We start from the raw sequence: 23,648 nt of genomic DNA on the forward strand, positions 1-23,648 counted from the left end.
AAAGCGACCAGCATACACTCAACACACACCAACAACACAACAACACGTCCAGCTCACATTTCACCCCAGAGGCTGTTAGACTATAGGCCTGTGGAGGGCTTGAATCTGATTGGCTGATGAACAATCAGGTATTTTCACGGCTAAAGAAGTTCCAGCAGGTTCTGACCGCATCACAGTTCCATATCACTCCGCCAGATGTGGCGTTCGTCATGCTGTTGTATGATCTCTGATGTCATGTGTGGCGTTCGTCATGCTGTTGTATGATCTCTGATGTCATATGTGGCGTTCGTCATGCTGTTGTATGATCTCTGATGTCATGTGTGGCGTTCGTCATGCTGTTGTATGATCTCTGATGTCATGTGTTGCGTTTGTCATGCTGTTGTATGATCGCTGATGTCATGTGTGGCGTTCGTCATGCTGTTGTATGATCGCTGATGTCATATGTGGCGTTCGTCATGCTGTTGTATGATCGCTGATGTCATGTGTGGCGTTCGTCATGCTGTTGTATGATCTCTGATGTCATGTGTGGCGTTCGTCATGCTGTTGTATGATCGCTGATGTCGTGTGGCGTTCGTCATGCTGTTGTATGATCGCTGATGTCATGTGTGGCGTTCGTCATGCTGTTGTATGATCTCTGATGTCATGTGTGGCGTTCGTCATGCTGTTGTATGATCACTGATGTCATGTGTGGCGTTCGTCATGCTGTTGTATGATCTCTGATGTCATGTGTGGCGTTCGTCATGCTGTTGTATGATCTCTGATGTCATGTGTGGCGTTCGTCATGCTGTTGTATGATCGCTGATGTCATGTGTGGCGTTCGTCATGCTGTTGTATGATCGCTGATGTCATGTGTGGCGTTCGTCATGCTGTTGTATGATCGCTGATGTCATGTGTGGCGTTCGTCATGCTGTTGTATGATCGCTGATGTCATGTGTGGCGTTCGTCATGCTGTTGTATGATCGCTGATGTCATGTGTGGCGTTCGTCATGCTGTTGTATGATCGCTGATGTCATGTGTGGCGTTCGTCATGCTGTTGTATGATCTCTGATGTCATGTGTGGCGTTCGTCATGCTGTTGTATGATCGCTGATGTCATGTGTGGCGTTCGTCATGCTGTTGTATGATCGCTGATGTCATGTGTGGCGTTCGTCATGCTGTTGTATGATCTCTGATGTCATGTGTGGCGTTCGTCATGCTGTTGTATGATCGCTGATGTCATGTGTGGCGTTCGTCATGCTGTTGTATGATCGCTGATGTCATGTGTGGCGTTCGTCATGCTGTTGTATGATCACTGATGTCATGTGTGGTGTTCGTCATGCTGTTGTATGATCTCTGATGTCATGTGTGGCGTTCGTCATGCTGTTGTATGATCTCTGATGTCATGTGTGGCGTTCGTCATGCTGTTGTATGATCTCTGATGTCATGTGTGGCGTTCGTCATGCTGTTGTATGATCGCTGATGTCATGTGTGGCGTTCGTCATGCTGTTGTATGATCACTGATGTCATGTGTGGCGTTCGTCATGCTGTTGTATGATCGCTGATGTCATGTGTGGCGTTCGTCATGCTGTTGTATGATCGCTGATGTCATGTGTGGCGTTCGTCATGCTGTTGTATGATCTCTGATGTCATGTGTGGCGTTCGTCATGCTGTTGTATGATCACTGATGTCATGTGTGGCGTTCGTCATGCTGTTGTATGATCTCTGATATCATGTGTGGCGTTCGTCATGCTGTTGTATGATCGCTGATGTCATGTGTGGCGTTCGTCATGCTGTTGTATGATCACTGATGTCATGTGTGGCGTTCGTCATGCTGTTGTATGATCGCTGATGTCATGTGTGGCGTTCGTCATGCTGTTGTATGATCGCTGATGTCATGTGTGGCGTTCGTCATGCTGTTGTATGATCGCTGATGTCATGTGTGGCGTTCGTCATGCTGTTGTATGATCACTGATGTCATGTGTGGCGTTCGTCATGCTGTTGTATGATCACTGATGTCATGTGTGGCGTTCGTCATGCTGTTGTATGATCTCTGATGTCGTGTGGCGTTCGTCATGCTGTTGTATGATCACTGATGTCATGTGTGGCGTTCGTCATGCTGTTGTATGATCGCTGATGTCGTGTGGCGTTCGTCATGCTGTTGTATGATCTCTGATGTCATATGTGGCGTTCGTCATGCTGTTGTATGATCTCTGATGTCATATGTGCCGTTCGTCATGCTGTTGTATGATCGCTGATGTCATATGTGGCGTTCGTCATGCTGTTGTATGATCGCTGATGTCGTGTGGCGTTCGTCATGCTGTTGTATGATCTCTGATGTCATATGTGCCGTTCGTCATGCTGTTGTATGATCGCTGATGTCATATGTGGCGTTCGTCATGCTGTTGTATGATCTCTGATGTCGTGTGGCGTTCGTCATGATGTTGTATGACCTCTGATGTCATATGTGCCGTTCGTCATGCTGTTGTATGATCTCTGATGTCATGTGTGGCGTTCGTCATGTTGTTGTATGATCTCTGATGTCATGTGTGGCGTTCGTCATGCTGTTGTATGATCTCTGATGTCATGTGTGGCGTTCGTCATGTTGTTGTATGATCTCTGATGTCATGTGTGGCGTTCGTCATGCTGTTGTATGATCTCTGATGTCATGTGTGGCGTTCGTCATGCTGTTGTATGATCTCTGATGTCATGTGTGGCGTTCGTCATGCTGTTGTATGATCACTGATGTCATGTGTGGCGTTCGTCATGCTGTTGTATGATCGCTGATGTCGTGTGGCGTTCGTCATGCTGTTGTATGATCTCTGATGTCATATGTGGCGTTCGTCATGCTGTTGTATGATCTCTGATGTCATATGTGCCGTTCGTCATGCTGTTGTATGATCGCTGATGTCATATGTGGCGTTCGTCATGCTGTTGTATGATCGCTGATGTCGTGTGGCGTTCGTCATGCTGTTGTATGATCTCTGATGTCATATGTGCCGTTCGTCATGCTGTTGTATGATCGCTGATGTCATATGTGGCGTTCGTCATGCTGTTGTATGATCTCTGATGTCGTGTGGCGTTCGTCATGATGTTGTATGACCTCTGATGTCATATGTGCCGTTCGTCATGCTGTTGTATGATCTCTGATGTCATGTGTGGCGTTCGTCATGTTGTTGTATGATCTCTGATGTCATGTGTGGCGTTCGTCATGCTGTTGTATGATCTCTGATGTCATGTGTGGCGTTCGTCATGTTGTTGTATGATCTCTGATGTCATGTGTGGCGTTCGTCATGCTGTTGTATGATCTCTGATGTCATGTGTGGCGTTCGTCATGCTGTTGTATGATCTCTGATGTCATGTGTGGCGTTCGTCATGCTGTTTTATGATCTCTGATGTCATGTGTGCCGTTCGTCATGCTGTTGTATGATCTCTGATGTCATATGTGGCGTTCGTCATGCTGTTGTATGATCTCTGATGTCATGTGTGGCGTTCGTCATGCTGTTGTATGATCTCTGATGTCATGTGTGGCGTTCGTCATGCTGTTGTATGATCTCTGATGTCATGTGTGGCGTTCGTCATGCTGTTGTATGATCTCTGATGTCATGTGTGCCGTTCGTCATGCTGTTGTATGATCTCTGATGTCATGTGTGGCGTTTGTCATGCTGTTGTATGATCTCTGATGTCATGTGTGGCGTTCGTCATGCTGTTGTATGATCTCTGATGTCATGTGTGGCGTTTGTCATGCTGTTGTATGATCTCTGATGTCATATGTGGCGTTCGTCATGCTGTTGTATGATCTCTGATGTCATGTGTGGCATTCGTCATGCTGTTGTATGATCTCTGATGTCATGTGTGGCGTTCGTCATGCTGTTGTATGATCTCTGATGTCATATGTGGTGTTCGTCATGCTGTTGTATGATCTCTGATGTCATGTGTGGCGTTCGTCATGCTGTTGTATGATCTCTGATGTCATGTGTGGCGTTCGTCATGCTGTTGTATGATCACTGATGTCATGTGTGGCGTTCGTCATGCTGTTGTATGATCTCTGATGTCATGTGTGGCGTTCGTCATGCTGTTGTATGATCACTGATGTCATGTGTGGCGTTCGTCATGCTGTTGTATGATCACTGATGTCATGTGTGGCGTTCGTCATGCTGTTGTATGATCTCTGATGTCATGTGTGGCGTTCGTCATGCTGTTGTATGATCTCTGATGTCGTGTGGCGTTCGTCATGCTGTTGTATGATCTCTGATGTCATGTGTGGCGTTCGTCATGCTGTTGTATGATCTCTGATGTCATGTGTGGCGTTCGTCATGATGTTGTATGACCTCTGATGTCATATGTGCCGTTCGTCATGCTGTTGTATGATCACTGATGTCATGTGTGGCGTTCGTCATGCTGTTGTATGATCGCTGATGTCATGTGTGGCGTTCGTCATGCTGTTGTATGATCGCTGATGTCATGTGTGGCGTTCGTCATGCTGTTGTATGATCTCTGATGTCATGTGTGGCGTTCGTCATGCTGTTGTATGATCACTGATGTCATGTGTGGCGTTCGTCATGCTGTTGTATGATCTCTGATATCATGTGTGGCGTTCGTCATGCTGTTGTATGATCGCTGATGTCATGTGTGGCGTTCGTCATGCTGTTGTATGATCGCTGATGTCATGTGTGGCGTTCGTCATGCTGTTGTATGATCGCTGATGTCATGTGTGGCGTTCGTCATGCTGTTGTATGATCGCTGATGTCATGTGTGGCGTTCGTCATGCTGCTGTATGATCGCTGATGTCATGTGTGGCGTTCGTCATGCTGTTGTATGATCACTGATGTCATGTGTGGCGTTCGTCATGCTGTTGTATGATCTCTGATGTCGTGTGGCGTTCGTCATGCTGTTGTATGATCACTGATGTCATGTGTGGCGTTCGTCATGCTGTTGTATGATCGCTGATGTCGTGTGGCGTTCGTCATGCTGTTGTATGATCTCTGATGTCATGTGTGGCGTTCGTCATGCTGTTGTATGATCGCTGATGTCGTGTGGCGTTCGTCATGCTGTTGTATGATCTCTGATGTCATGTGTGGCGTTCGTCATGCTGTTGTATGATCGCTGATGTCGTGTGGCGTTCGTCATGCTGTTGTATGATCTCTGATGTCATATGTGCCGTTCGTCATGCTGTTGTATGATCGCTGATGTCATATGTGGCGTTCGTCATGCTGTTGTATGATCTCTGATGTCGTGTGGCGTTCGTCATGATGTTGTATGACCTCTGATGTCATATGTGCCGTTCGTCATGCTGTTGTATGATCTCTGATGTCATGTGTGGCGTTCGTCATGTTGTTGTATGATCTCTGATGTCATGTGTGGCGTTCGTCATGCTGTTGTATGATCTCTGATGTCATGTGTGGCGTTCGTCATGTTGTTGTATGATCTCTGATGTCATGTGTGGCGTTCGTCATGCTGTTGTATGATCTCTGATGTCATGTGTGGCGTTCGTCATGCTGTTGTATGATCTCTGATGTCATGTGTGGCGTTCGTCATGCTGTTGTATGATCTCTGATGTCATGTGTGGCGTTCGTCATGCTGTTGTATGATCTCTGATGTCATGTGTGCCGTTCGTCATGCTGTTGTATGATCTCTGATGTCATGTGTGGCGTTTGTCATGCTGTTGTATGATCTCTGATGTCATGTGTGGCGTTCGTCATGCTGTTGTATGATCTCTGATGTCATATGTGGCGTTCGTCATGCTGTTGTATGATCTCTGATGTCATGTGTGGCATTCGTCATGCTGTTGTATGATCTCTGATGTCATGTGTGGCGTTCGTCATGCTGTTGTATGATCTCTGATGTCATATGTGGTGTTCGTCATGCTGTTGTATGATCTCTGATGTCATGTGTGGCGTTCGTCATGCTGTTGTATGATCTCTGATGTCATGTGTGGCGTTCGTCATGCTGTTGTATGATCTCTGATGTCATGTGTGGCGTTCGTCATGCTGTTGTATGATCTCTGATGTCATGTGTGGCGTTCGTCATGCTGTTGTATGATCTCTGATGTCATGTGTGGCGTTCGTCATGCTGTTGTATGATCTCTGATGTCATGTGTGGCGTTCGTCATGCTGTTGTATGATCTCTGATGTCATGTGTGGCGTTCGTCATGCTGTTGTATGATCTCTGATGTCATGTGTGGCGTTCGTCATGCTGTTGTATGATCTCTGATGTCATGTGTGGCGTTCGTCATGCTGTTGTATGATCTCTGATGTCATATGTTTCTAGATGTCCACCTGCACGTACAGCATGACCTGATGACACATGCAAACGGGTGGCGGGCAGGAAACACACAACAAGGATGTCGGAAGTTCAGAAGCATGAATTGGAAATAATGCAAATGTAAGTAAATCTCCACTCCAGCACATCTACACGTCCGCATTAGAGAGAGACTGCAGGCCAGCCGGAGGAAGAGGAGGAAGAAGAGGAAGAAGAGGAAGAAGAGGAAGAAGAGGAAGAGGAGGAGAACACAGCTGAAGAAGAGGAGGAAGAGGAGGAAGAAGAGGAAGAGGAGGAGATGCAAATACAGATAAAAACTCATTTGACGACATAACTGCATGTTCCACTGCACTACTTTCCCTTTGTTTTGACGCCTACATTGATCCGGACACATTTGAAAATGCCGTTTCGATTTTAAACACTCATCAAAATTAAGGATGCAGCTATAAATTCTGGCATCAGCTGATAACCGATATATTGGCAGGTAAATCAAAATACACATTTTTATATCATTTTTGAGAGCCTGATTACAAAAACAAAAGTCTCAGCATTAAAAGCAAAATAATGAAGTGGTTTGAGTAGAGCCAACTCAAATTAAACACACGAGTTCAATCAAATCAACTCTTATGAGTATGTAGAACTTCATTTTCTTTTGAGTTCTCAGAACCGACACTTTTTGAAGTAAATCTGAAAATCGTTTTTGAGTTTTATGAACTTGTTTATTTTAATTTAGACAGAAACTGGGCTGGGGTTTCTATTTCCCAGAATGCTTTGCCATGACACTCAAAAGGGAGAGCAAATGCTAAAATTCAGCGTAACTAGGGTTGAGTACCGAACTCTGTACTTTTAAGGGCACCGACTGAATTACGTCGGTACTACAGAGTAAAGATTTAATCAACAGGTACCTGAGAAAACATAGACGAGTGTGTGTGTGTGTGTGTGTGTGTGTTTGAATATTAAACCGCTAAAATACTATTTAAAAACGGATCCTGCGTGTCCTGAGTATCTCTGTGTGAATGAATGGCACCGACGTAGGGCTGTAACGATTTGATCAAAAATAAAAATCTTGATTAATTGAACATTTGACCTCGATTACGATTAATGAACTATAATTTTCCTTTTTTTTGCCCTCAAAAGGTAATGAACACAGTAGACCTACATTACATTTATCTGAATGCATTAATGAGAGAGTGATTGTGTGTGTGAATTACTCATTCTGTCTCTATTCATTATGAAGCTGTGGTTTGTACTTATATCAATATTAGGACTGTGTATCACCAACAATGCCACGATGCGATACGAATCACGATATGGATCAATTTGGAATTAAATTTCTTTTGAGCAGAGTTTAGTAACAGTAATATCTGTTTATTGAATAACCAGTGTTATAACTGACAAACTATTTTGTTTTTGTCATAAAAAAAAACTATGAATTAAATGAAATAAATAAATTGTCACAAAAAAACTTTGGAAAGGCTTGGTTCTTGATTATATTGGATATATATCAGGTACAATACAAGGCAAATTTTGGAATGTAAAACAAATCTCGCGATAAATCTAAAATCTAAAACAAATTTGGGAAAACAAATCTCTTAACTAATGCTGTAAACTATGGGAGTCAGTTGTACTATAATATTAAAGGTAAAAATGAACTGATTCGTACAAACACTTAAATTACATTGTTTTTTTATAATAATAAAGTTATAATATTAACTTTACAAATTACATAATCATATACATATTTTTTTAATATAAACATTTAAATGGTGGCTGTCATAAAAACTTGCCAGGTTAATTCAAACACGCATTAAATATTGAAGAACATTACAAATTATAATGAATATGAAATATGATGCATATATTTAGCGAAATGCTGATCTCTAGAGTCAATGTTTCTGGCTGACTAGCGAGTTTATGGACACTGGATGGTTTTCCTGAGGTAAATGTGACGTTACGTAACATTGTTTACAAGCTGTTTTACTGACGCCTTTCCGCGTTTGAAACTCTGAGCGATTTGACATGATACGGGTTTCAGTAAGTTATCCTCTATCTTTTATCACACGTTCAGATGTTCATTCATGTTTATTTTGCGCTGTAACTGATATTAAGTATTAAGGCGGAAGAGAAGATCCGTTCACGTGCGCTGCGAGCGGCCGCTTCTCCAGAGAAGATTAAAAAGTGAATCTCATTCTCTGCGCGCGATCTTCACGTGATGCGCGAGCTTCTGTCTGAGTGTTCGTTTCACAATATATCAGGCATTAGTTCAACATAATACACATCTGATGGTCGCTTTACTGTTCCAACTGGCAGGGCTTAAACCACATACAAATGACAAAGCTTTGTGAGGACGCAGGTGAAAGTGGTCTGCCTTCAGGGCGCGCGCTGTGTGTCACAGAAAACAGCTCATGAGCACTGAACGGATACATTTTCCATATTGTTGTTTTTGAATAGTGCTCAATCGCTTTAATGTTCAAACTGGCAAGCCTTTAGACTCATTTATTGAGAGACTTTATGAGGACGAAAGTGAAAGTGATCTGGTTTCGGGGCTTGCGCGCGCCGTCTGTGTGTGTGTGTGTGTGTGTGTGTGTGTATCAGAGCAAATAAGAACGGCAATTAACTGACCTGTATAAACTGTGTAAAACATGCAGTGACTATAGTGATTCTGGGCATCTATATACACAGATAACCGCTCCTGAATCTCTGTGTGCCTGCAAACTGCACTTGATTTTGAATTTCGGTTTTGATTATTTTTCGATTAATCGTACAGCCCTATGCTGACGCGCAGTTTAATTTACCTCTCTCTCTCTCACACACTCACACACACACACAAAATCGCGCTTGACAGTCGCATGCAGTGTTGCCACAGTTACTTTGAAAAAGTAATCTGGTTACTTTTGATTTTAAAAGTAACCAAGTTAGATTACAAGTTACTTTATTCGTTACATTCATGGTTTATTTCGTTAGCAAACATGTAATTATAATTAAGTACTTTCCATCGATCCGTTTTTTTTTTTTTTTACGTTCTCATTTGAATTATTTAATGAGGTTAGCTTATACAGTTATACCCTATTGTGAGCACATATTTTAATGGATCTGCGCGTCAGCTCTTAAAGTGACAGTAGCCTAATAAACCTGCTGACAAATTATCAGATGATATTGAAAATATCTATATGGCAGTTTTTCCCTATGATATCAATGTCAAAGCTGTGGCCAGTGAAAATGGAAAGTTTGGAAAACCACTAGCCACAGTGACCACTGAGCAAAAAAGTGATGCTCTTTTACAGATATCTGTTAAAATTAATAAACTCTGACCAACTGAATCGGACTAAATAAGCATTTTAGTACATGCATGAGTTTCCCACATTCATGACGTTTGCTTTTGCAATTGGATCCAAGCATTCATGATTGACTTGACCAAGCTGACCTCAAAACCACATATTCCACATTCAACATAATGAGTGTTTCACTTCAAACGCTGTGTGTACACAACACACACATTACCACACATCGGATCATATTCTCAGCAGCATTCATCTTTTGTCTAACGCAATAATATCAGATGCTAAGTATAGCCGTAGATGAAGAGTGTGTGTGTTTAGATGTTTAAGCATCAGGGGTCAGCGATTGGACACACACACGAACAGAAGAAATGAACAGTCTGTGTTTTCTCTACAAGGCTGTGCCAAAACAAACACTGTTACAGTCAATGCAAAGGGCTTGGTCTGTTTCTAATGGTATAGATAGCATAAGAGTCTGTTTAATAGAGTTAACCATAGAGACACGGAAGAACTGTGGCGCATTAAATTACTTTCCTCCTCTCTTCTTAAGTTACCGGCTGAACATTAACCCTTCCAGACACAACATTAAACTCAATAAAACACCAGTTGTTATTTATATTGGGTCTGTTGTAGAATTTTCTATCTGAAAACTAGCTTTAACTCACAAACAACTAAATATCAATACAATAAAAACTCTAGTCTGATGTTTCATAATGCATCAAACAATACACAGCAACACTTATTAAGTTAACCCCTTAACTATCCAAACTTAAAGGGCTGTAATTCAAGAACGCTTTGGAATATAGACCCGTTTTAAAGAAGACACTCGGCAGATTATTGCTGAAGTGAAAGCATTTCAGAATATGAAAGTATGAAAAAGTTATGGAAGTTTAAATTGACTGTAAATGAAAAATACTGTAATATTTTTATTTCATATAAAATATATATTTTACAAAATTTTTTTACTTTAAAATTACTTTAAAAATCAAAGCCATATGTCTAACCAAGTTGTGTTCCAAATTTGAAGTTGATAACACAAAAATTATGTTGTTTAGGCGCTGTACCAAAAACAGCCACCGGGTGTCATTCAAATTCCATTGATTGTTTTTTCGATGCACTTTCCTGTAAATTTTTGTCCAAATATCACTTCCATCACAAAACAGTCACCAAATATGGACCCTTGAGACTCAGACCTTTCCGACGATATGTGTTTTGTCAAGATTAGAAAAGATTTCGATTATCAAGTAGTTAAAATACATTTTGTAATACGAAACATGACGCCGCCCACTAGGGGGGAAGAGCCCGCTAGAAGAATTTAGAGTACCGTTTCCATGGTAACGCAACGTCTGATTTCAAAACGGTTTTCACAGGATGAATTTTGAGTTCGTAAGCTTTCGAATGATACCTAATTTATGATAATTACTAAAATATATGATACAAAAAAAAGGCGATCAAAAAAAAAAAAAGAGCGCCAGGCGGGCCGGTTCCTCTATTCTGTTGTGACAGTAAAACAAACAAGTTTATTTTTAAACTGCATTATAATATTATTTTAGAGAGGCTGGGGGATCATGAATAACTACAAATAACTAATGCAAGGGAAATCGGTTTACATTTTTTTAACGCGTTTCTGTTTTTGTTTATATATAATCGGCAGATATAAATCACCAAATATTTGTATCAGTATCGGCCTTAAAAATCCTTTATCGGTCGGGCTATGTGAAACCAAACGGACGAAATTTGGTTACGACGAAAAGAGCCAGTTTCACTCCGGATCAAACTGAGCAAAGCTTCGGGTCGTTTCAAGTGTGAAAGATTTTCTGTATGGCTCAGACTTTCAGAGCATTTACAGGAAGCTCCTGTTCATGTTTAAATATTATAATGTTATTTTTACATTTCATCTCAGCTATATTGATTACAAAAAGTGAAAAGATGCGCAATATGTCAGAAGGTCAGCAATGATTTTGAGTACTTCATTAAGTTTTGTTTTGTAGAAATCATTTCTTTAAAGTGAATTTCGTTTTGTATAAATTGTATCTTAATTTTAATCAGTGTTTCATCAGATAATTGCCTGGATTTAATAAATAAGATGCAAATAGTCTATAGCCGACAATAATCGTGACATGAAGGCGGCGGAGCGATCACTAGCATTGCTCTTGAACACATAAATAAACCCAAACTCAGCCTCACACACATGAGAAATATGTGTGTAGAAAGCTTGAAATGTCCACTTTTAAATGAAACATTTCGAAACGAAAAGAATAGCAAGCAATGCGCACTGTTCACTAGTGGCAGCGATAGTTTAATTTTGAAGCAATTAAAGTAAAAAATAAAAAAAAAACATATTTTGAAGAATATGGGTAACCAAATAGTAGATGAACCCGGGTATAAAAAGAAAATACTATGTAAGTCCTTCAAAAAAACAAAACAATTTTGTGTTCAACAACAACCGCAAAAAAACTCATACAGGTTTGGAACAATTTGAGAGCAAAAAAAATTACAGATTTTTAATTTTGGGGTTTAATGTCCCTTTAAGAGTTTCTTCTATTTCCGATTTAATAATCCGCGCATATTAGCAACTGCCCTAAAATGTGTATTCAAACATTTTAATTTTAGTATACGAAATTCTCGCATGCTAAGCAATCATTAAATCCCATTTGTTAAAGATTGCATTCAATACGGGCAATAAAGTTGTAATTTTTGTCTTTTATGGCAGCGCACAGATGTGTACATAAAAAAAAAAAAGTATTTTGCGATGTAAATACGATAAAACATGGATTAAAGCAATACTTTTTGGGGGGTTTCTTCAAAATACATAATCTGGGGGAAAATACAAGATTGGGAGGTTTATTTTTGAAGTAAAAAAAAGATATATGAGTAACCAAATAGTTGATAAAATCCTATGGAAGTCCTTCAAAATATCATCTTTTGTGTTCAACAACAACAAACAAAAAATTCACACAGGTTTGGAACAACTTGAGAGCGAATAAATGTCAGATTGTTGGGTGTACTGTGCCTTTAAGAGTTTCTTCTATTTCTGATTTAATAAACCGCGCATATAAGCAACTGCCCTAAAATGTGTATTCATACATTTTAACATTAGTATAGTAAATTCTCGCATGTCAGGCAAGCGTTAAACCCCATTAGTTACAGCTTGAATCAGGATGAACAGAGCTGGATTCGGGATGAAAACACTGTAAACGTGGCGGAGGCTTTCGCTGCCGGAGAACCGGAGATTTCTGCTCATGGAGAGCCACAGATTGAGAAGTACAGTAATATTGTACAGTAACACAACCGATGGAAGCGGACATAAGCGAGTCTTACCTTCAAACTGAGCTCCAGTCCGTCATTCCACAGCCGATGTGTTTCTCCATCGTGTACATTCACATCTGACTGTCGAATATAAACATCACATGATCATCAGACACCGAAAACCCGTCGCTGTTCAAGGGCACGAGCGCCGATCATAACCGTGCAACGGGAGATTCTGCAGACCGGTTGCGACTTGTTGCTCAGACGTGCATGCGCAGATGGGGCGTGGCTTATCCCGTCGGCCCCGCCCCCCGTCGCTGCAGCTCTTCGAGCACGTGGACGGATGTGTAACAGCGCTTCATATAATAAATGATATCCTTATGTAAATGTAAAAGAAAGACATTCCAGATATTAAATAAGATTATAAAATCACCTGTGAATAGAGATAGAATGTTTAGATGAGATCTTTCTATCCCCCTACCTGAGGCATAACGAAATATATACATATATTTATTTTATTTCTGTTAAATTTTATCCTTCATTTTTTTATTATTTTATTATTTATTATTATTTTAATGTATTATTTGTTTACTCTATGTCCCTTGTACCAAGTAAGTTGTTCTTTTAATTCTTAAATTCAACTTTCAATATATGTTGTTGGATTGTATGTTAATTGTTTTTTATTTGAGGATTTAATAAATAAATAAATAAATAAATAAATAAATAAATAAATAAATAAATAAATAAATAAATAAATAAATAATAAATAAGTTACAGTATCTGTATGTTATTGTATTAATGTCCATGTCGTTTAAAAACTGATTATATTTTTTATGTAACGATTTTTTATTTTATTAAACTAACTATCTCCCTTTATTTTGTAAAATGTGTGTCAATTATGTATTATTATATTTTGTGTGTTTATGAATCTGTATGTATTCCCTTACAAATGTTATTCAAGTATTAATAAATAATAATAATAATAATAATGTTCAAGTGAAATCATGTCGTTTAGCAACTTTTGTTTTGATTATATTTAAATTTGTTCAATTAATTTATGAATTTATAAAATTGTTACAATTATCATTTTATTGTTAAATGTGTGTCAAATATGTAGAAATTATGAATTATTATATTCTGTGTGTTTTGAATCTGTATTCCCTTGCCAATGTTATTATATTATTGTTATTATATTTATATATATTATATAAATATATGCGCATATTAATACACACACACACATATACATACATGTATATATATATATAAATATTATTATTGTTGTTGTTATTCAAGCATTAATAAATAATAATCATAATAATAATGTTGCAGTGAAATCATGTCGTTTAGCAACTTGTTTTGATTATATTTTTATGTAACTTTTTAATATTGTTTTATTAAATTTTAACTATTATCATTTTATTGTAAAATGTGTGTGTTCATTATGTAGAAATTATGTATTATTATACTTTGTGTGTTTATGAATCTAATGTTATTATTGTTATTCAAGCATTAATAAATAATAATAATAGTGTTACTGTAATTAGAAATCATGTTATTTAGCAACTTGTTTTGATTATATTTATGTAAATTTCGAATTTTTGTTCAATTTATTTATGAAATTGTAACTATTATCATTTTATTGTAAGATGTGTGTCAAATATATAGAAATTAAGTATTATTTTATTTAGTGTGTTTATGAATCTGTATTCCCTTGGCAATGTTTTAATATTATTGTTATTCAAGCATTAATAAATAATAATAATGTTACAGTGAAATCATGTCGTTTAGCAACTTATGTTTTGATTATATTTTTATGTAACTTTTTAAATATTGTTTTATTAAATTGTAACTATTATCATTTTATTGTAAGATCTGAGTGTCGAATATGTAGAAATTATGTATTATTATATTTTGTGTGTTTATGAATCTGTATTCCCTTGGCAATGTTCTTATTGTTATTCAAACATTAATAAATAATAATAATTATGTTACAGTAATTAGAAATCATGTAATTTAGCAACTTATGTCTTGATTATAATTAATGTAAATTTCAAATTTTTGTTCAACTATTTTATGAAATTGTAACTATTATCATTTTATTGTAATATGTGTGTGTCAATTATATATTATTTTATTTTGTGTTTATGAATCTGTATTCCCTTGGCAATGTTATTATTGTTATTTGTGCAATAATGTATTATTATTTATGTTACAGTAATTAGAAATCATGTCGTTTAGCAACTTATGTCTTGATTATATCAATGTAAATTTCGAATATTTGTTCAATTAATTTATGAATTAATGAATTAATGAAATTGTAACTATTATAATTTTATTGTAAAATGTGTGTGTCAATTATGTAGAAATTATGAAATTATAATCTGTGTTTATGAATCTGTATGTATTCCCTTGGCAATGTTATTATAATACTGTTATTCAAGCATTAGTGTAGTATTATTATTACTATTATTATTAATGTTACAGTAATTAGAAGTCATGTTGTTTTTATAAGATGTGTGTATCAATCATGTAAATATTCTGTGTTTATGAATCTGTATGTATTCCCTTGGAAATATTCTTATGTTATTGTTATTCGAGCATTAGCCTAATAAAAATAATACAGTAATAGTTTTATGAATTTATGTTTTTTATCTTTATGAACTGTATCTGTTGTCCTGGGCAATAACAGTGAAATTGTTGAATAGCTTTTTTTGTAGTAAAGACTAAAAAGATGATCATCTTAATAACCCACCATCTTCATAAACGTCGTATTGTATGTCAGCAATAACTACAGTATCTTAAGCACAATGGAAAACAAAATGGCAATCATCCATTAGGGCATCGCGTGTAGCCTTTATAAATGTACCACGCCACCACATTTAAATGTGTTTTTTAATCTTATTTGCATATTATTGCAAGGCACTATAATCAGCAGCGTGTTTAATATTCCCAGCAGCCCCTGCGGTCTCTCATACAGTGGCTGTTTGTATTTGGCACACCACGCGCTCACAGGGACTGTGAAAGAGCGCGCGCCTTGAATTCTAATCGCGCACGTGCCTCGCATGTAAAGCGACAAAACATCACGCGGGCTTCACAAGCTCTCTCTCTCTCACACACACACACGATATTTTCGGGTCGACGGTGTTTAGTAATCAACACACGTTACATGTCATGTGTAAAATGTGCTTTTACGACGTTAAATTGGGCGAATATCAACACTTATTCTCAATGGACAACCGTCTCTTTATGATTCTCCTCCAGCACTCACGCGGGGTTTCCATGGCAACTGCTGGATCTTCAAGCACGCGCGGCTTTTCATTCCCGCGCTGGTCACCTGAGGGCGCGAGAATTACCTCAGAGGCTTTAAAACTGGTTTTCAAGAAGTAAAACGTCGTTTACATGATAGTTTTTTTATGATAAGAACTATGTTTATCCTAAACTTTCCACATGTTGTAGTTTCTTTGCCCCCCCCAAAAAGCTGGACGTGCTCTAGAAAGGAAGACTAGGTTTTATAGCGAGACGCATTAAATATGGCGTCTGCGCACCGACGCAATCAAGTTGTCTCACGAAGACGCCAAAGAACACATTTCCCCTCTCTCAAAACATTTAAATGTTAGTCTATACAAGTACACAAAATAGGTTAAAGGCGGCCATCTGCTGGTTACAACCTGGTACTTCAATTCCTAAGTTATTTCCCCCTGTGTAACAAGTGTGGCTAACAAAAGGAGAAATTACACATTTTCTCAGGTCTTCTACTCTGCATTTCTTATGTGATATTCTCTCAGATTGGCCTGGGTTTTATGGTTCATGGACCAGATGAACTTCTTATAACCTAAATTATTTAGTTTATAGTGAACTGGACTATATATACTTGGATGAACACATCTATATTCAATAGAATGGCCAACACTGAGGATAAATTGTCAATTTTGGGGTGTGTTCACACTTCGATTAAAAACAAATTCTGGTTTGATCGCTCTGTTAGTGCGGTTCATTTAAATAAGTGTGAACACTGCCATCCGAACCCTGGTGCGCACCAAACAATCCGTTTATTTATTAATTCGAACCGCACCAGATTTAGCTTGGAAGTGGACCGATACCCATCTTTTTTCATCAGTCTCGGTCTGCTTCCAAACAAACTCTGGTGCGGTTCGACTGAAATATGAACGCAACATGTAAACAAACCAAAAAAGGGACATGATGTCACAAGATGCGACCCTAAAAAGGACAGAATGCTCAAGTATACCTGGGTCATGATGTTGGCCATGACAGTTCAGTACAGGAATGAAAACCGCGTCTCCTCACAGCAGATCTTGGTTTGTGTGAACCCGGAGGGATTCCTGACACTGTTTTGACCCCTTTACACATTTTATAAGTTCTTCACGAGTTCTCAGCAGGTCAAAATACCATCATATGTAGCTACGCACATACAAACAAGCAGATTGAACACAGCATTGTTTTGGATATTCGGTAAGTTCAGTCATAATAAATGTCAGATTGTGAACATATCCAAATGTCTTTAGGTTCGGTGTTAAAAATGCCAATGTGAACGCTACTATAGACTTTTTTTTTTTTTGGTCCGAACCAAGCGAAACGAACTACAATTCTGAACACACCCTTGTTTTCTTTTTTGGTCTGGACCAAAAGAACTGAACTCAAAAACTCGCCCTTCAAGGATATAAGAATAATAATAATAATTCACTAAAAAGGAGTTCACAAAAGGTTCAATCATTTTAAACAGAATGAATTTCAAATAAACATCTTTGCGTGTTATGTCAGCCAACCAATTTAATATCAATTTTGTGCTTTATTTTCATTATTTTAAACATTTTTTGAATTGGTATTGCCATCCTATTCTTGCAAATCTCTGGCAGTTCCCCCATGAACCTCTAGGGGTTCACAAACCTTTGCGAAACCTTCCATTAGCCTAACATTTTTACTAAACGCAAATAACATTTCGGATCAGAATAAAGCCTCCACTCGCTTTCGAAGTCTTTCGGAGAGATATGACACAGATTAACAGGAGTGATTGTCTCATAAAAAGATTTATTTTCTGCCTAAATGTACAAAGGCAAGTTACAGTATTGTATAAAAAATGTAGCAATTTACACTTTACATGAGAGATCCCTAGGAAGAGAGAGAGGGACAGAGACAGCGAGGAAGGCGGGGAAAGAAAGAGTGATGGTATACAAAGAGAAATGTATCCAAACACAGAAATGAAGAGGTGTAAACATCTTTCTTTCAAGTACCAATGACCGACACTGCTCTCTATGGGCATGGGGGTGGGTGGGGCTTAATTAGTGAGGTGGGTTGTGGGAGGGGCCTAATAAGAACGGAAAACCGAAGAAAAAAAAAGCGAATTCCCTCTTCTCTTCCCACAAGGATCGCGCAGGGCAGGCTATATTAGCACCATTGGAGACAAATGTGAACGAATGTTTGAAACAAAAAAACGGCCGTTTTATCGTCCAACAAGGAGAACTAGAAAAAACAACAGCGACGACAAACGAAGTCAAAAATAAATTAAAACAATCAAGCGCTTTTTTCCTCAACGATTATGAATCAAGTCACCAGACAGCACAGGTTCACTGGCTAAACGCGCAAAAGACCGAACAACTAAAAGTGAGGTTATTACTATATATAAAAACCCTAACTCTCTCGTATTAGTGCGAGCCGTTTGAGACCAGTGCTGCGATTTCACTTCGGGTTTAGTTCGAGAAAGCTGGTCCAGCTTAAATCAGCATAAAACGTTTTCCATCACCACAGAGAGAATGAAATTAAACTGCTTAAAGCAACAAAACGAAACAAATGCGATGTGCGACTCTTAGCATTGGGGGTTGGGAGCGGCATTGAAATTGAAATACGGGTGCTAAACATTTCCTGAAGGTGAAGATGTTGGGAAAAGCCGAGTCTTTGCTGTAAGTAATGTCCTCGTCCCGATGCCGCTCAATAATCGAGTTTGGCCGAGAGCGATGAACATGCCAGGATGATTTAAAAGGCTCAGATTTCAACAATGCTCTCCTGAGAGTTTGCGAGATTTCAGACGATAACTGCGTGATGAGGACGAACTGGAAAAAACGAGCTCCAAATAGCACCAGACTCCCACAGTTCCCATCAGTCCCTCCTGAAACATGAACAAGGCATGTGGACTAAAAACTCGTTTTATTAAAAATCGACGCAAACGCAAAAAAGATGTGCTTCTAAACGGTTTCAAAGCAGAGCGAGGCTTGGTGTTGAAGAGGAGGGGGGGGTAGAAAAAGTAGTTAAAAAACAAAAACACTTCCATTATAAAGCCGTTACACCAGCTAAACGTTGATATCATTCAACAATGGTAGAAAAAAAGGCTAACAGACAAAAAAAACGAAACGAGAGAGAGATAAGTAAGAAACTCCGATAGCATCCAACAACCTTTTTTTAAAATAATTCCTTTGTACAATATATACAGAAAGCACATAGTAAGGGAGGAAAGGGCGGCGCCTGCACGTGTGTTTGGGTTAATGCTGGGTAATACCATGCAGACGTACAGAAGAGCGAGCGCGTTTCCAGCTACCGTCTTCCTCGTTGGTGCTCGCGAGTCTGTGGATCATTGAGGACCGACACAAGGTAAAAGAAGTCCAGAAGCTGGATCTTACTCGGATAGCTTTGCCCCCGTTTCCGACTGAGATCCGCAAGCAGCATATCTGTCAATACAGCAACGCAGGCCAGACAAATCCGTGGATCCAGTCTGGAAGTCAAAGTTCCTGCCTTTTGGGAAGATAGCCAATCTTCCCTCCACGACCCGGATAATCCACTATCAGGTCATCGCTGAACATTCAACCAATGCTAAGCAGTTGATGGAGTCCATCGTCCACAAATGAAAACGTTAAAGACGGGGAAGTGCATTAAAAACTGCCTCTTGAACAAGGAACTCAAGTATGTAGAAACGATAGCTTCGCAACGGCAAATGTAACTGAGTGAGGAAATCAAGCCTTATCCACTTGCATAGAGTCCACAAAGAGATTGTGTGAGTAAATGTATGAAGATGAAGAGCTGGAATCCTTCGGGGAGGCTCTAGAGCAGCAGAACAGTGGCACGCCACGCTTTAAACACAGCGTAGTGCCTTCCAGAACGTCTTTAGCATTGGAGATTTCCCACACTCTGTAGGTCCGTGTTTTACGAGGTCCCTGCGGACGAGTCTCCTCTCTCCTGAGTATGTAGCCAGCAGCACAGAGAGGGAGGATCTGGATGGGCACCTTTCCCAGGTGGAGATCGGCGCGAATGCGGAAGCCACTTTCTTCCTCTCCGACGGTGTAAAGGCGCCGAGAAGTCCGGGGAAAAAGAACCGTAAAGAAATCGGGAACATCATTGAACTGATGTCATAAGCTCCGCACCACGTCCTCATGTGAACCAGTCACATTTCTGCAGAACAGCGGCCAGTCACTTCGCCCTGGAGAGGGAACGAGAATCAATTTGAATAGATATTTACATTTTCAAAATGCGTCCTCAATTTTAAAAACAGACACATGTACAGTCAAAGCAAACATGATTCAGACACAGATATAATGTTTTACTAGGACACTCAGGCCTGTGAAAGGGGGGGCTCTTTTTTCCCAAAAAGGGGACCTTTTTCACATCATATTTACTACAATGTTGTCAAATTACTAACCAAGATCATGTACCACCTTTTCAGTCCAAACACACTCTGTTATTTGGCATGGATAATCAAAACTTCCCCGCAGAGTTAAAATCACAAATTCCCGAGACAGAACTAGAAGCTAATGTGTGTTTGTTTCATGTTGTGAAACATTAAAGGGTTAGTTCACCCAAAAATGAAAATTCTGTCATTAATTACTTACCTCATGTGGTTGGACACCCGTCAGACCTCCGTTCATCTTCAGACACAAATGAAGATATTTTAGTGTAAATCTGATGCTCTGAAAGGCCTCCATTGGCTCAATGCACTTTACACTCTCAAGACCCTTAAAAGACAGTAAAGACGTCGATACAAAGTCCATCTCACTACAGCGGCTCTACAATAACTTTATGAATCGGCGAGAATAGTTTTTGTGCGCAAAAAAACCCTAAATAACGACTTATATAGTGATGACGATTTCAAAACACGGCATCATGAAGCTTCGAAGCGTTATGAATCAGCGAGTCGATTCAGCGGTTTGAATCGCCAAAGTCACGTGATTTCAGCAGTTTGGTGGTTTGACACACGATCCGAATCATGAATCGACTCACTGATTCATAACGCTTCGAAGCTTCATGAGGCCGTGTTTTGAAATCGTCTTCACTATGTAAGTCGTTATTTAGGTTTTTTTTGCGCACAAAAACTATTATTGTCTCTTCATAAAGTTATTGTAGAGCCGCTGTAGTAAGATGGACTTTGTAACTTTAGTCTTTAGTGTCTTTTAAGGGTCTTGAGAGTGTAAAGTTGAGCCAATGGAGGCCTTTCAGAGCATCAGATTTACACTAAAATATCTTCATTTGTGTCTGAAGATGAACGGAGGTCTGACGGGTGTCCAACCACATGAGGGTCAGTCATTAATGACAGAATTTACATTTTTGGGTGAACTAACCCTTTAAGTTTTGAAGAAGTCACTAAATGTGTAGGATCACTAACGTATAATTGGTTAGAAATTATGCTCCCCCGAGAAAATGTTGATTTCTCTGATCAACATATGTGCATTTTAAGACGTTTGAAGGCCAAAAAAATTATGAGAAATAGCTTTTAAAATAAGTCAGTGGGCAGTAAATTATTCGGCAATTCCTGCTCTCTCCTCATCCCCATCACTCTTTTTTTTTCTCTCATTCTCCTTATCTTGCCCTCTCTTCCCCTCCTAAAGCGGTCAACAAAACCCCATTAGGGTAAATTTATATTTAGAATATTTTTTATTAATCATTTTCTAAGATTTTTTTTTTTAAATTCATTCACAATATGTACACATTCATTATTAATCTTATGCATCATATGAAGAAAACGGATTTGTTAATGTTTCTTGTCCTCTCACATTGACAGTTGCTAATTATTACATTAAATCACGTAAATTATATACGTATTTATAAACCTATTATAAATTGAAAATGGCAAAATTAGACAAAGGTTTATTAGTTTGCCTGAGTATTTTTATCGGTAGTTTAACACTTCATTCCTAAAACAGCTGGCAAATATGAAATGTTTAGTTTAGCTACTTAGATCTTATCTGGCACTTTATGAGCGTTTACTTCAGCGTTGCGCTGGAATTCGCGCTCAGCACCTTCAATGAATATAAAGCCCGCCTACTTTATTTTGATTGGTCCTCTAAAATGTTTTGACGTTGACGAGCGGTGACAGAACACAACATTTATAGTCTACACATCGGAAAAATACAGAGGTCCGGATTCAAATTAATGGCCGTCATTACTTAAAATAACACCTGTTAATTACAAAAAAACTGACTTAAATTCTGGACCTTTGCCAGTTAGGGGTGGTTCATCATCTCAAATGTGACCTTTGACACCACAGACTGAACAAAATGGAGCATTGCTTGGTCATTGGTCAACCTAAATTGGTATTATCCAATTGTGTTTTTAAATCTAACATCTGATTGGTTGATTGTAATCCACTTTCAATGGAAGTAATCTGACATTATCAAGATGAGTTTGTTCTGACACTGAGTTCTTGTCATATTTTATGACCAACTACAGCGAATAAACGGTGATAATGTGAACATGTTGAAGGTGTCTGAATAGATTTGACTGTATATGCTCCATTATATGTGATTAAACAGCCTATATATGGAGGCCTTGGTAAATAAGCCACTAGAGGACAGCAAAGACTACAGAATCAGTCTTTGCAACATCTTAGGGCTGGAGGATATAATATTATTTTGGTAGCAATATAAAAGCTAACTAACGTTGTGAAAACTGAAGAATTGAATGAGCTTGTTATTGGCAATTAAGTTCCTGAAGACCATGTTAGTAGCCTTCTTGTGTGTGTGTGTGTGTGTGTTCAATTCATTTCTGCGGGTAATTTCTTTGAAATTGTCCACTTTAATGTATTGGTTAAAAAAAGACTTATTTCTTAAAAGACCCCATTCTTTACAACACTTTAGGGAAAAATATACATATGCAGGCCCTCAAACGCTAGCAAAAGCACCCTCAGTTGATACTGTAATAATATTGGCGAAACAGATTTGCAATTTTGTGTCTGAGCTCTTTACAGGGAGTTTTTGCAGCCAATCACAGTTTTTGAAGTTTTTATTCAGTGCTGAGTTAATGCAGGCTCGCCAAACCTCTCATTAACAAACAAAGCCAAGACATCTATTGTTGACGACTTCATTTTTATAACATGAGATCGCGATGAACTGACAAAGCAACAGCATTTTAGTGATCTTGGCCTAATCTTGGCTCACTTTCGAGGCTACAGTCATTCATTGAATAAAACTATTGCTGCTAAGAGGACCGATGGCCAGTTTCGGAAGTGACATCTAAATATAAACGCCTCTGCAAGAGACAGAAATATCCTCCTGAGACCCAGATGAGAGGTTTTGCTCTGTACAGGACATTATTTAGCAGATTTCTCTAACAACATACACAGTTTGAAGTCTGGATATTCTTATGAAAATATATCTACATTTACATATTGTACCAAAACACATTAATATGCAAATTAGATACAGGGTATGCATTGCCTAGAATGGGAAAACAATGGTATATAATAGTATTCTGTATCTTTCATAACATTGAGAATCATCTTTATACAAAGTTTGGATTAAAAAAAAACTTGAAGCTTTACAATTTGATAACATATCCCATTGTTTGTCTTTTAATTTTCTCAATAAAGGGGTTCTGGTGTCCTCTACAGAGCAGAGGATATAGCATATAACATAGGAAAAAAAATAATAAAAAAATCTATGTTTTT

The 23,648-nt window shown here is 38.6% G+C and overlaps 2 protein-coding genes across 5 annotated transcripts in view; both read right to left on the minus strand.

Annotated features, from left to right (window-relative positions):
* Positions 1-13,050, minus strand: part of gramd2ab (GRAM domain containing 2Ab) — a 60,045-nt gene extending 46,995 nt beyond the window's left edge. The window contains exon 1 of the mRNA XM_079808958.1: positions 12,836-13,050. The gene's annotated coding sequence lies outside the window, so the exon portion shown is untranslated. The remainder of the gene's footprint in view (positions 1-12,835) is intronic.
* Positions 13,051-17,785: 4,735 nt separating this feature from the next.
* The window catches only part of znf609a (zinc finger protein 609a), a 188,607-nt gene continuing 182,744 nt past the window's right edge, over positions 17,786-23,648 (minus strand). For all 4 annotated transcript variants that reach the window (XM_079810168.1, XM_079810169.1, XM_079810170.1 and 1 more), the window contains one exon: positions 17,786-20,189. The gene's annotated coding sequence lies outside the window, so the exon portion shown is untranslated. The remainder of the gene's footprint in view (positions 20,190-23,648) is intronic.

Source organism: Gobio gobio, assembly GCF_949357685.1.
Source record: "Gobio gobio genome assembly, chromosome: 25".
Lineage (NCBI taxonomy): Eukaryota > Metazoa > Chordata > Actinopteri > Cypriniformes > Gobionidae > Gobio > Gobio gobio.